The 14,928-nt window shown below is 45.9% G+C and overlaps 1 protein-coding gene across 1 annotated transcript in view; it reads right to left on the bottom strand.

Annotated features, from left to right (window-relative positions):
- LOC119966384 (G patch domain-containing protein 8) overlaps positions 1–14,928 on the bottom strand; it is a 697,605-nt gene that overhangs the window by 650,564 nt on the left and 32,113 nt on the right. The gene's annotated exons all lie outside the window — the stretch shown is intronic.

Here is a 14,928-nt window from a genome sequence, read left to right as displayed (position 1 = left end):
AGCAGATAGAGTAGGACTATCATTGCCTGATATAAGGGCCAGGATTTTCCGAGCCTCCGTGCCACAATCACAATCCGGCGCAGGGGCGGAGAATGGAGCGTCGGACTCGTGACACCTTCCAGCGATTCTCCGGCGACCGGAGAATCGTCGGCAGTCGCGCATGTGCAGTCGACGCGCCGCCGGTCGTGTGCCATCGAAAGAGGCCCCCACGGTGTTTCTCCGTGGACGACCGGCCGTGTTCCCGCCGGCGTGGTTCACATTTGGTTCCACCCGGCGGGAGCTCGGCATCGCGGCTGCAGTGCCGTTCTGGTGGGGGAGTGGGGGGATCCATCACCAGAGGAGGCCTCCACGACGGCCAGGCCTGCGATCGGAGACCAGCGATCGGCAGGCACGCGCGATCTGTGGGGGGGCGGGGGGGCGACTCCTTCAGCGTCGGCCCACTGTGTGGGTCTGCCATCTCATGAGGGGACGGCACCGCAGGCGGCTGCCGCACGCATGCGTGTACCCACGGCCGGAAGTGCAGGGCGCCGTGTCAGCAGCCGGAGCTGCGCGGAGCACTCCGGGGCCCTGCTAGCCCGCTTAAAAATGAAGAATCACCTCAGACTTTCTAGAAAAAAGTCCGGAGTGATTCTTGCCCATTTTTTCGCGGGCGTGGGGACATAGCCCCAAGGGTTTGGGGTTTGGTTCTTTTTTAAATTTCATTGACGGGATGTGGGCATCACCTGTTAGGCCAGCATTATTGCCCATTCTTCGTTGCCCTTCAGAAGGTGGTGTTGAGTTGCCTCCTTTAACCGCTGCAGTCCTCCAGGTGTAGGTACACCACTGTGCTGTTAGGGAGGGAGTTCCAGGATTTTTACCCAGCAACAGTGAAGGAACGGCGATATATTTCCAAGTCAGGGTGGTGAGTGACTTGGAGGGGAACATCCAGGTGCTGGGATTTCCAGGTATCTGCTGCTCTTGTCCTTCTAGATGGCGGTGGTCGTGGGGTTGGAAGGTGCTGTCTAAGGAACTGTGGTGAGTTACTGCAGTGCATCTTGTAGATGGTACACACAGCTTTCACTGTTCATCAGTGGTGGAGGTTTAAATATTTGTGGAAGGGGTAGCAATCAAGAGGGCTGCTTTGTTCTGGATGGTGTAGAGCTTCTTGAGTGTTGTTGGAGCTACACTCATAGAATCATAGAATTTACAGTGCAGAAGGAGGCCATTCAGCCCATCGAGTCCGCACTGGCCCTTGGAAAGAGCGCCCCACTTAAGCCCACACTTCCAACCTATCCCCGTAACCCAGAAACCCCACCTCAATGTTTTGGACACAAAGGGCAATTTAGCATTGCCAATCCACCTAACTTTCACATCTCTGGACTGTGGGTGGAAACCGGAGCACCCGGAGAAAACGCACGCAACCACGGAGAGAACGTGCAGACTCCGCACAGACAGTAACCCAAACCGGGAATCGAACCTGGGAAGGTGGAGCTATGAAGCAACTGTGCTAACCACTGTGCTTTAGTGCTGCCAATGGAGTGTATTCCATTGCACTCCTGACTTGTGCCTTGTAGATGATGGACAGGCTTTGGGGGTTCAAGAGGTGAGTTACTCACCGTAGGATTCCTAGCCTTTGACCTGCCGTGGTAGCCACAGTATTAATAGTCCAGTCCAGTTCAGTTTCTGAACAATAGTAACCCCCAGGATATTGATTATGGGGATTCAGCAATGGTAATGCCATTGAATGGCATGGGGCGGTGGTTAGATTCTCTCTTGTTTGAGATGGTCATTGCCTGACACTTGTGTGGTGCGAATGTAACTTGCCACTTGCCAGCCTGAGCCTGGATATTGTCCAGGTCTTGCTGCGATTTAACATGAACTACTTCAGTATCTGAGGAGTCACGAATGGTGCTGAACATTGTGCAGTCATCCGCAAACAGCCCCACCTCTGAGCTTATGATGGAAGGGAGGTCATTGATTAAGCAGCAGAAGATGGTTGGGCTTCGAACATTATCCTGAGGAACTCCTGCAGCGATGTCCTGGAGCTGAGATGATTGACCTCCAACCACCACAACCATCTTCCTTTGTGCCAGGTATGACTCCAACCAGAGGACAGTTTGCTCCCTGATTCCCATTCCTTCCAGTTTAGTTAGGGCTCCTTGATATGTCATGTGAGAGTACCTTTAAGAAATGGGTGTTTTGAAAAATATCTGTAGTGGGTGTACCTTTGAGAAATGGGTTTATTAGATAGCTGCAGTGATGTCAGAGTATGGGTGGAGCTGGGCCGCCTATCTGTTTTTACTTTCACTTTGGGCTTGCAGCTACAGGGTGTGGTTAGTTTTGTTTTAGTTTTGGAGAAGCTACAATCACAGCAAGATGTGTATGAATCTCTGCAAGCTCATGAATGTCCATTTGGTGATTTCAACATGATAACTGTTCTCAGTAGTGAAGTTAAACCTGATGTCTTTCTGTACAAAGGGTTCTTTTGTCTTATGGATGTTGCAAGGAAATATTAAAAGTTACTTATAGCGTACTGTATTGTCATATGAGAGTACTTTTAAGAAATGGATGTTAAAGCAATGTACCTTTAAGAAAATAGTGATGTCAGAGGGTGGGTGGAGCTGAGCTCAGTTCGGCCATTTTGAGGTTTGTTTTGGGAGTTTTTAGTTTCAGCTTGAGACAGCAGCTTGGGTGTGACTGTGTTTTGTGACTGTGAGCTGCAGTTTGAAGAAAATGCAATGTGTTGGAGCTGAAGTCAACCAACAGAAAATATATATCAACTTTAGCCTGGTGTGTCACCGTTTTTGTGAAGGTGAAGTCATTTGGATGTGTAAAGGAACAGCTTGCAGGATTTCGGTAGTGTTGTATTATTTTCGGGGTTACCTTTGAAGTAAGGGGTGTTAAGAGATCCAATGTTTATTTAAAAGTTTAATTTAAGTTTATGGAATAAACATTGTTTTGTTTTAAAAACCACATGTCCATAATTGTAATACTATACCTGGGGAACAAGCCGTGTGCTTCGAAAGCAACAATCCATTAAAGGGGGGGGGGGTGGGTTGGTTGAACTCCATGATACATTTTGGGGTTCTGAAAACACCTCTCCCATAACAGTATTCTTTGGGGGATTTATTGGTGTTAATAGTTGTTAAGATGGGTTTATAAAGTGTTAACTGGTTTCATAAATAAACATTGTTTTAACTTAAAAGTACTTTAACTCTGTTCACTACACCTGTAAGGTAAGCCCATGTGCTCCCCATAACCACAATCTCGTAAAAGCTGTGGGTCAGGTGAACTCCATGATACACTTTGGGGTTCTCTAAACCCTGGCCCATAACAGATGCCATGTTCCGTCAAATGCTGCCTTAATGTCAAGGGCAGTCATTCTTACCTCACCTCCAGCCTTCAGCTCATTTGCCAATGTTTGAACCAAGACTGTAACGAGGTCAGGAGCTACGTGAATCTGGCAGAACCCGCACTTGGTCCATAGCCTTGTGTGCTATGGGATTTATTCTCCTTCTCATTCAAAACAGTTTCATGCTTTTATTTATTCAATATTCACACCTTATTCAGCTTTACTTGGTACAGTGCTGGAACCATTCAGTACATCTGAAAAACAGAGTTTACATTTCAATGTCTCTTCTTCAGAGTGGAAGAGAGGTAGAAATGTGATGGTTTAACTTTTATAGGCCTGCATGTTAACAGAAGCATGATAGAAAGTACAATTATTTCTCTGTCTGGACTGGCAAATTTCTGATCTTGGCTTCGCTGCTACAGAAAGAGATACAAAGCAGAGAGCAAGGGAGAACATTTCTTCTCTTAAATGATAAAATTGTTATTTCATTTTGGTTCCAATAATGTTATACAAATGCTCCAAGAGGAAACGTTTCACCAAATATTTCCTTAATGCCAGCTGGGAAAAGTCAAATGCCGATGTTCCCACAAGAACGTTCAGGTGCTCAGCAAAGAACATCACTGCTCACTGTCAAAAACCAGAACCATAGATTTCTGACAGTGCAGAAGGAGGCCATTCTGCCCATCGAGTCTCCACTGACCCCCTGAAAGAGCACCCTACCTAGGCCAAATTCCCCATCCTAGCCCCATAACCCCACCTAACCTGCACATCTTTGGACTACGGGAGGAAACCGGAGCAACCGGAGGAAACCCAGGCAGACACAGGGAGAACATGCAAAAGCCACACAGTCACCCAAGGCCGAAGTTGAATCCGGGTCCTGGTACTGTGAGGAAGCAGTGTTAACCACTGTGCCACCATTGCAGAACACCACAGTCATTGACTCTACTGCAGTTAGGATGCTGGGAGTAGATAAAATAAAGTGTGTGCATTCACAGAGGAAGTATTCATTTGTATAATAAAATATGAGGCTTTGTATGTTCTTAAAGATACAATGAAAAGGATCAAAAAGCATCAGTAGAGGCCAGGATACACTATGCATTTGAATTCAGAAGTGATTTGCACAGAAGCATTTTCACTCAAGTAAAATGCAAACCTGACAATGAGATATTTTGTTATCTACGACCTTCGGTTGAAGGAATAGTGGGTCAGGTAACTCTCTAAAATGAGGATGTGCTGTGCTATACAGTTTATGCAGTCCAGAGACCGGCACGTCCTCCATGAATCACCCAATTCTTGTGGTAATATTAGTACTATTAGAGCTCGGGATTCTCTGTCAGCGGGATCCTCCACTTCGCCGGCAATGCGACCACACTCCCGGGTTTCCCGGCGGCGTGGGGTGGTCACAATGGGAAACTCCATTGGCCGGCTGTGGGAATGGAGAATTCCGCTGCCGGCGGGGGAGCGCCGTGCCGGAAAACGGGACTGGCGGGACAGAGAATCCCGTCCGGTCCATACACACTTGGGTGGACCACTTCAGACACCATATTGAAGACAGCATTAGCTTCTGCACAGTGAACAGCCATCAAAGAATGCAGAGTATCCAGATCATGATGTCAGTCAGTGTGCAGCACTGATTCCACACTCGTGGTAACAATTTGGAGCTCAATTCTCCGGCTAACCAGGATGTTAATCTCCTTGTATTATTATCAAGTTTGCATTTTTGTCAAAAAATCTGTTGGATTTGTGGTAAAAGTAACCATAGAATAACTACAATGTAGAAGGAGGCCATTCGACCTCTGCAATAACCTTCTGAAAGTGCACCCTACCTATGCCAGTCCTCCAACCTATCCCCATAACCTAACCTGGACATTCCTGGAGACAAAGGGGCAATTTAGCATGGCCAACCCACATAACCTGCACATCCTTGGACTGTGGGAGCAAACCGGTGCACCCAAAGGAAACCCACGCAGACACAAAGAGAAAGTGCAAACTCCACATAGTTACCCAAGCTGGAATTGAACCCAGGTCCCTGGGGCTGTGAGGCAGTAGTGCTAACCAATGTGCCATCATCCCATCCCCCAAAAATGTGTCAGTTCTGATTCTCAATCTCTCGGAGGTTACAGTGCAATGAAAGCCATGCTGTGGCCATGTTGTGATTGAGTTGCTCATTGGCTTGCCCGGGCAACACTGAGGGATCCTGCAGTACTCAAGAGAGTGGCTGTAAACATTTGTGGTGGTCTGCACTATGTTGCATGATTCACTGCCATAATGAAAAAATAAAGGCCACCACGAAATAAACATTCCAAATCAAACTTAAAAATGAAATCAGGCTCTAGGGGCTGAATGGACTACTCCTGCTCCTTGCCGTATGTTCATATCTTCATACCTATTGCATACAAAAAACAACAATCCTTCTTTTGCATTCTCTCAGTGTCGATCTTTCATGTGTCGTTGCCTGGCCTGCTGCTCTGATACAGTACTACGTCAGCTGCTGCAGCACGGCTGGTGAAAGGCAGTTGGCTTTCACTGGGAAGATTACATATGGCCTTAGAAGATGACCTTGTGCAGCACTGGACCTCGGCGGCCAGACGTCGAACAGCAGTACTTTACATAAATGGCAGCAATCTGGACTGGTTGGCAGACAAGGCACTGTTGGCATGGCAATTGTGGGAGCATGACTGCTGTCATGCTTATCATGAGATGTGATAGTCACTCGGAAGGCAAGCATTTATTGCCCATCTTTAATTGCGCTTGACAGATGATGGCAAACTGCCTTCTTGAGTTTCTGCAGGCCATGTAGTGCAGGTACAAGCAGAGAACTGTCTAAGTCAGGGTGGTGTGTGACTTGGAGGGCCGTATGCAGGTGTTGGTGTTCCCATGTATCTGCTCCCCTTGTCTTTCTGGGTGGTAAAGGCTGTGGATTTAGATGGTGCAGTAAGAGGTCTCCGGGTGTGTTGCTGCAGTGCATCTTGTGGATAGTACATAGGAACACGGGAGATCAGATTGGGAGTAGGCCATTTGACCCCTTGAGCCTACTCCGCCATTCAACTAGATCATGGCTGATCTTCGGCCTTAATGCCATTTTTCCAAACTATCCCCATTTCCCTGCACATCACTAACATCTGGAAATCTATGAATCTATTGAACATACACAAAGATTAAACCTTCTGTGAAGAACCCCGTTGATATGCGAGAGTATCCCAAAACCCAGAAGGGTAACTTAGAACACTGGTTCTTAGTGGTGTATATTTTCAATTTGGTATTCTGTGAGAAAGGATATTTTTAATGTTAATCACCGTGTGACTTGGCTTTTTAGCATACAAGTACCAATTCCTCAGCTCTCCGCTTTGAAGTTACCTGTTCTACCCCTTGCTTTCCGCTAGTCACATTGGTAAACACTTGATTTTCTCACTGGTATGCTAATTCTCACATCAAAATCCCCTTCAGACAGCTATCCTTATCAATCCCCTATTTTTTTTTGTATTATTTTATCCCAATTTCATTTCTAAACTTAATTTTCCCAAATTCTTAATATTCCACAGTCCTATGAAGTAGAGAATTCCAAAGATTCAGCACCCTCGAAGTGAAGAAATTTATCCTCATAAATTCTAGATGCCATCGCCAGGGAAAGCATTCTTACTGAATCCACCTTCCCCCTGTTGGTGGTGTAGCATTGTACCATTGGTGGTGAGTGAATATATATGTTGATGAATTGGGTGCTGATCAAGTCGGCAATCCTGTCCTGGATTGTGTTGGATTTCTTGAGTGTTGTTGGAGTAATCACACTCCTGACTTGTGCCTAGTGGATGGCGAATGGGATTTAGGGAGTTAGGACATGAGTTGCTCACTGCCCCTGATCTCTGAGAGGTAAGTAGATTCATGCTTGATGGTGTCACTACCATTCGCCTAGTGCAAAGTCTCAACAATCCTTTTAATCTGTCAGAGGACAGATTGTTGAACAGCTGTGCCACCGTGCAAGCTCCTTTGCATACTGTAATCTACTGCCATGATGGCAGTACTCTGAGCTTGCATTACAGCAAGTTGTCTCACACAGTCCATGTCCAAATGCAGCAAGATCTGGGCAACTACCAGGCTTGGGCTGACAGGTGGCAAGTAACATTCACGCCACACAAGTGCCAGGCAATGGCCATCTCCAACATAGGATCTAAACATTGCCCTCTGACATTCAATGAATCTCCCATCAACATCCTCAGGATGATCATTGACCAGAAACTGTACTGGGACAGCCATATAAATACTGTTGCTACAAGAGTGGGTCAGAGGCTAGGAGTCCTAAGGTGTGTAACTCACCTCCTGATTCCTCAAAGCCTGTCTACCATCTACTAGGCACAAGTCAGGAGTATGATGGAACACTTGCCTGAATGAGTGCATCTCCAACAACACTCATGAAGCTCAACACCATCCAGGATAAAACAGCCCACTTGATTGCCAACCCTTTCACTAACATTCAATCCCTCCAGCACTGACAAACAGTGGCAGCCGTGTGTACCATCTACAAAATTTACCAAGGTTCCTTAGGCAGAATCTTCCAAACCCATGACCACTACCATCTAGAAGGATTACCTTCCAGCAGATACCTGGGAACACTGCCACTTGGAGATTCACCTCCAAGTCATTCACCACCCTTACATGGAAATATATCCCTGTACTTTCACTGTGGCTGGGTCAAAATCCTGGAACTCTCTGTGAGTGTACCTATGTCAGACTGCAGCGGTTCAAGAAGGCAGCTCACCACCACCGTCTCAAGGGCAACTAGGGATGGCAATAAATGCTGGCCTAGCCAGTGGCATCTACATCCAGTAAATAATTAAAGTAAAACATTCAGATCCTGCCTCTGATCTACTCTCTAAAATACATGCAGTGTCAGTAATTGACCTGGTGGTTGAAAATTCAAAATTCAGTCACAGTGCTGTGGCTACATAATCACTCTCTTCTTGGTGTCCTTCTACTACATGGTCAAGTCAGACGTCTTGGATATCTGAAAGGAAAATGGTTCAAGAATGAGCTTGTGTTGCTGGGAGAAGGGAATAGTAAGAGGTCCATGCCAGCACCATCTGCAGCTCATAAATCACAAGGGATTATGCAATGAGAATAGGGAGATATTAGAAGGATTATTGGACATGAGGATGCAGTCGCCTTCAATGGTTCCAGCCCCTGTCCTCACCCTCAGCACTGGATATCCCTGTAATGGCTAGCGCCCTATCCTCCAAGGATGGAACATGCAGGTGCACCTATCTCTCTCTGCTTTGCTTCTGCTGCCTCAGGTTAAGCAAAAGAGAAGGAAGTATGCCAGTTAATGTGGTACAATTTGTTTGGTGAATATGAAATGAAAATGAAAATGAAAATCGCTTATTGTCACGAGTAGGCTTCAATGAAGTTACTGTGAAAACCCCTAGTCGCCACATTCCGGCGCCTGTCCGGGGAGGCTGGTACAGGAATCGAACCGTGCTGCTGGCCTGCTTTAAAAGCCAGCGATTTAGTTTGGTGAGCTAAACCAGCCCCTGAAATGAAAATCGCTTATTGTCACGAGTAGGCTTCAATGAAGTTACTGTGAAAAGCCCCCAGTCGCCACATTCCGGCGCCTGTCCGGGGAGGCTGATACGGGAATCGAACCGTGCTGCTGGCCTGCTTGGTCTGCTTTAAAAGCCAGCGATTTAGCCCAGTGAGCTATGACTGTCTTGGTTGAACAGCTATCAGTGTGTGAAAGTTGTGAGCTCTGAATGTGAATCTTTCATCAGTATTAAGTGTGTGTGTGTGTGTGAAGTGAAGAAAAAAAGTGAGGTCAGTGAATTGATTGCTGCACTGCAACCAGCTCCTCAGAGCTAGGCTACTGGCATTCACCTCCACTATTATCTGCTTCCATTGCCTCTGAGTGTGCATCAATCTGGAAAGCCTTGTGCAGATAAAGGACGTTTGCCCTATTTTCCATCGCCTCCATAAAGGCCTCCAGGGTAGAATCCAAGAACCTTGCAGTCCACTGTCTCCTCCGTTATGCTATTGGGGGCGATTCTCCAAAAAGGGAACAAGGTCCCCTAGCGAGCATGTTTAGCCCTGTGTTTCCCAGCACCCACAGTGCCGAGAAGCATATGACTACTCAATGCAACTCATGTTGAATAAGGGGCCGGAACAGGGAACGAACGGACGAGGCCTCACGTAGCCGTTTTTTACAGTGCAGAGCCCCACTTCCCCCTCGAAGCAAGAGATCGGGACACCGTTTAAAAATGGCGTCCCAATCTCGGAGGCCTCCGAAACAATCCCCGACCTTGCCGCAAAGCCCGAACACCCAAAGGCCATGCAGCTGGCGGCCTCCGATTCCTTTGGAGACCCCCACGAGTGCCATTCCAGCTGGTCCCCGTTCGTAGTGGCCAGTAGCAAATGGGGTTGAATGCCAAAGCCTCAGGAAACCTAGGAATCTGCACATTAGTGTGAGGTTTACTGTCTCACTCTAATATGCAGACTTGCTAAAAAGTGATCCCACCCATTATGGGCGAGATTCACATCATAATGTCTCGCGAGAGTGCGGGGTGCGGGCCGTGTTCCACCGCAGTGAGCTGCTTTTCCAGCACAATGAGGCCGTAGGATCGCGCCCATTCCTCACTGTTTCACAGGTCAGTTTCACTTCCTGCCTGACTGCTGGGACCTGCTCCAGCCATAATGCACCTCCTCTTTAAGAGGTACACACAAGTTTTAAGTAGTTTAAGCATATTGACTTTAATTGGTGGTCCAAAGTGACAATTTTAACCCCCTTGCTGATGTATGCAGCCAATGAATAGCACGATTATCACTGGCTATATGCAGCAGCCAAGCAGGTGAGCAGGCTGAACAAAATCCGCATGTGGCTTGCATTATATTGAACCGGTGAATGTTAACTGTGCATCATGATGTAACGGTATTACAGTAATACAATTAAATAAGGGTAACTACAAAGACATGAGGGAGGAGCTGGCCAGAGATGATTGGAGAAAGAGCCGAGCAGGCAAGACAGTGGAACAGCAATGGCAGGAGTTTTTGGGGCTTATTCGGGAGGCACAACAGAAATTCATTCCAAGGAGGAGAAAACATGCTAAGGGGAGGACAAGGCATTCATGGCTGATGAGGGAAGTCAAGGACAGCATAAAAGCAAAAGAAGAAGCACACAAAATGGCGAGGATTAGTGGGCAGCCAGAGGATTGGGAAGCCTTTAAAAGCGAGAAGAGGACAACTAAAAAAGCAATAAAGAGGGAGAAGATGAAATATGAGTGCAAGCTAGCTAGTAATATAAAGGAAGATACGAAGAGTTTTTTTCAATATATAAAAGGCAAGAGAGAGGCAAAAATAGACATTGGACTACTGGAAAGTGTGGCTGGAGAAGTAATAATAGGAAACACAGCAATGGCAGAGGAACTGAATAGTTACTTTACATCACTCTTCACAATGGAAGACACCAGTGGGATGCCAGAGCTCCAGGAGAATCAGAGGGCAGAAGTGAGTGCAGTGACCATTACTAAGGAGAAGGTTCTGGGGAAACTGAAAAGTCTGAAGATGGATAAATCACCTGGACCAGATGGACTATGCCCCAGGGTTTGAAAAGAGATAGCTGAGGAGATTGTGGAGGCATTGGTGGTGATCTTTTAGGAATCACGGGAGGCAGGAAGGGTCCCAGAGGATGGAACGTGACGAATGTAACACCGCTGTTTAAGAAAAGAGAGAGACAGACGACTGGAAATCATAGGCCGGCTAGCCTGACTTCAGCCATTGGTAAGATATTAGAGTCCATTAATAAAGATGGGATCATGGAGTACTTGGAAGTGCATGATAAAATAGGACTAAGTCAGCACAGCTTCATCAAGGGGAGGTCATGTCTGACAATTCTGTTAGAGATTCTTTGCGGCAGTAACAAGGAAGTTCGACAAAGGAGAACCAGCAGTCGTGACTTATTTAGATTTCCAGAAGGCCTTGGATAAGGTGCTGCATAGGAGACTGTTAATAAGTTAAGAACCCATGGTGTTAAGGGTAAGATCCTGGCATGGATAGAGGATTGGCTGACTGACAGAAGGCAGGGAGTGGGGATAAAGGGGTCTTTTTTAGGACGGCAGCCAGTGACAAGCGGTGTGCCTCAGGGGTCGGTGCTGGGACCACAACTTTTCACAATATACATTAATGATCAGGAAGAAGGAACTGAAGGCACTGTTGCTAAGTTTGCTGATTCAAAGATCTATAGAGGGACAGGTAGTATTGAGGAAGCAGGCAGGCTGCAGAAGGACTTGGACAGGCTAGGAGAGTGGGCAAATAAGTGACAGATGGAATACAATGTGGAAAAGTGTGAGGTTATGCAGTTTGGAAGGAGAAATGGAAACGTAGACTTTTCTCTAAATGGGGAGATGCTTAGGAAATCAGAAGCACAAAGGGACTTGGGAGTCCTTGTTCACGATTCTCTTAAGGTTAACGTGCAGGTTCAGTCGGCAGTTAGGAAGGCAAATGCAATGTTAGCATTCATGTCAAGAGGGCGAGAATACAAGACCAGGGATGTACTTCTGAGCTATATAAGGCTCTGGTCAGACCCCATTTGGAGTATTGTGAGCAGTTTTGGGCCCCGTATCTAAGGAAGAATGTGCTGTCCTTGGAAAGGTCCAAAGGAGGTTCACAAGAATGATCCCTGGAATGAAGAGCTTGTTGTATGAGGAACGGTTGACGACTCTGGGTCTGTACTCATTGGAGTTTAGAAGGATGAGGGAGGATCTTATTGAAACTTACAGGATACTGCGAGGCCTGGATAGAGTGGATGTGGAGAGGATGTTTCCACTTGTAGGAAAACTAGAACCAGAGAACACAATCTCAGACGAAAGGGACGCTCCTTTAAAACAGAGATGAGGAGGAATTTCTTCAGCCAGAGGGTGGTGAATCTGTGGAACTCTTTGCCGCAGAAGGCTGTGGAGGCCAAATTACAGAGTGTCTTAAAGACAGAGATAGATAGGTTCTTGATTAATAAGAGGATCAGAGGTAATGAGGAGTAGGCAGGAAAGTGGGGATGAGAAAAATATCAGCCATGATTGAATGGCGGAGCAAACTCGATGGACCGAGTGGCCTAATTCTGCTCAGTCTTATGGTTTCATCATGATCCCAGCACCCATTTTTGAGAGCAATGCACAGCACTGTTTTTGTGTTTCGCTAGTACCTTTTGCGAGCAACAACTGGAAAATTACATTTTATCCATGACACAAATCAAGTTCCCCCAACTCTGTTTCCATTTTTCAGTCATGTGTTATGATAAGAGAATGACTGGCCCCGATACTTGCTGTAGCTTTAATATGACAAAATAAATGAAGTCCAAATTAAAGCATGGTGATACTAAAACTACATCTCAAAGAAATAATAAAGAAACCTCAGAACTAAATAACATGGCATCTTGCAACAATACAAATTCATTAATTTTGTGTTGGTCTGAGATCAACAGAATTCTGGTAGATAAACTCAAATATTTTCAATAACTAGAAAAGGATCCATAAAATTAATAAAGATTTCACAAAGTAACATAAGGAGATAAGAAATTGGATCAGCAGAAAGCAGTAAGCCATTCGAGTCAATATAATTCAATAAGGCATGGTTGATCTACTACTTCAATTCCATATTCCGATCCAAATCCCATATTGCTTGATTCCTCTTGTGCGCAAGTATCTATCTCTGCCTTGAATTTATTCAGTGACTGAGAATCCACAGCTCTCTGAGGGAGAGAATGATTGGAGAGATTTCCTCTGACCTCATTCCAAAATGGCTGATCCCTAATTCTGGGACTGTGGACTCTAGTTCTAGACTCCCCAGCCAAGGGAACCATTTTCCCAGCATCACACAGTGAAGCCATATAAGAATTTTGTATGTGATAATGAGATCATCTCTGATTCTTCTAAAATCTGGAGAAGTTAGGCTTAATTTACTCAATGGTGGGGATTTTCCACTACCATTTTCAGGGGGCGGGAATGGCGGAGGGGGAGGAGAATCCCGCAGGAGTGCCAAAATGAATTTTACACCGGTGGGATTTCCCCAATCTATTGTCCCCACCACCTCCCAATGACATAATAGGAATTTCCATTTAAATATATTAAAAATATTGTTAGCAGTCCTTACACCTTATACCCCCCCCTCAAATCCTCCGTTGGATTGTACATTAATGTCGGCACGCCCTGAATCACGACGGGTCCATCAAGCTGTCCACCTGGCAATCAGAACCTGCTGGATACACAAAGGTGAGTACAGCCCCCGAGGGGACAAGGTTATACCCGGGCACTGCTCCCTGACACTGCCCCCAGGCACTGCTCGGGCACTGTCCCCTGGCACTGCCCGGCCACTGTCCTCTGATACTGCCTGGGGACTGCCTACTGGCACTGCCCGGGTACTGCCCCCGGGTGCCCTCATCTTGAAAAAGACTTACGTTGCTGGTGGGATGGGCTCCACCAGCATGACCTTGTGGGACCCGCCCCTGTCATTTTGTTTCACCAAGAGGCTAACAATATGAAGGAGGACGCTCTTGAGGCCGGCAGCTTCGACCCTGTTTTCTTGCCTGCTATACCACCCTGCCAAATAATGAGAAAAATCCGCTCCATTATGTCTCCTCATATAACAATTCTTTCATACCTGGAATCAGTCCAGTGAACATTCATTGCGTTACATCTAAGGAAAGTGTATCCTTTTTTAGTTAAGGAGACCAAAACTGTACACAGTACTCCAAGCATGAACTTGGTACCCCAAGCATGGACTCTGATCTTAACCCTATAATTCAGAAAGGAGATCTAAATCGTAAGTAATACTCACCAGTGCAAAATTAAAAAGCCTCCAGCAAGATTTAGGATTAAATCCTAAAGCAAAGCTTTTGTTATTTTTAAGCCCAAATCACTCTAAATCAGGATTACTCACTAATTCTTTGTTGAGGGCATAATCCCAATCTGTTGGACCCGCTCTTGCAGTCTACTTTATATCCTGGCTCCAGCAACATCCCTGGACTGACTGCATGTGTGCCCCAGGCTGCATAATGAGAACCACTGATCTTAACCCTGTAATTCAGGATGGAGATCTGAATCGTAAGTAATGGTCACTGGTTCAAAATTAAAGAGCCTCAAGCAAGGATTCAAATTGAATTTTTTTCCAGAAATGCAGTGAAAATGGAATAGACTTCCAGTTAAAATGGTTAGTGCTATGTTGATTAACAGCTTTTTAAAAAAAGTTGAATGAATGACTAGTTTAAAGTGGGATTGAGGGTGGTAAAGACTACAGATGCCGATGATTGAATTCTATGTTATTTGCCATAACCATAGAAACGTCATACCAAGGAAGGCAACTGATCAAAAAAAATCAAGGTGCAGATTTGAATAGAATTAAACGTAGAAAATTTACTTCATGCTTACTCCATCATGTCTGCACAGGCCAAAAAAAAAGTTATTAAGCCTTAACCCATTTTCCATCTCTTAGTCTGTAATAGCCTTGCAGGTTATGACATTTCAAATACACATTCAAATGCTTTTTTTTCAATGCAAAGAGGGTTTCTTTCATTTCAGACAGTGGATTCCAGACCCTCACCAGCAGGGAAGAGTCCACTGAATCTTCGT

Source organism: Scyliorhinus canicula, chromosome 5, assembly GCF_902713615.1.
Source record: "Scyliorhinus canicula chromosome 5, sScyCan1.1, whole genome shotgun sequence".
NCBI lineage: Eukaryota > Metazoa > Chordata > Chondrichthyes > Carcharhiniformes > Scyliorhinidae > Scyliorhinus > Scyliorhinus canicula.
The sequence above is the reverse complement of the archived record's forward strand: the minus strand, read 5'-3'. Positions and strand labels throughout refer to the sequence as shown.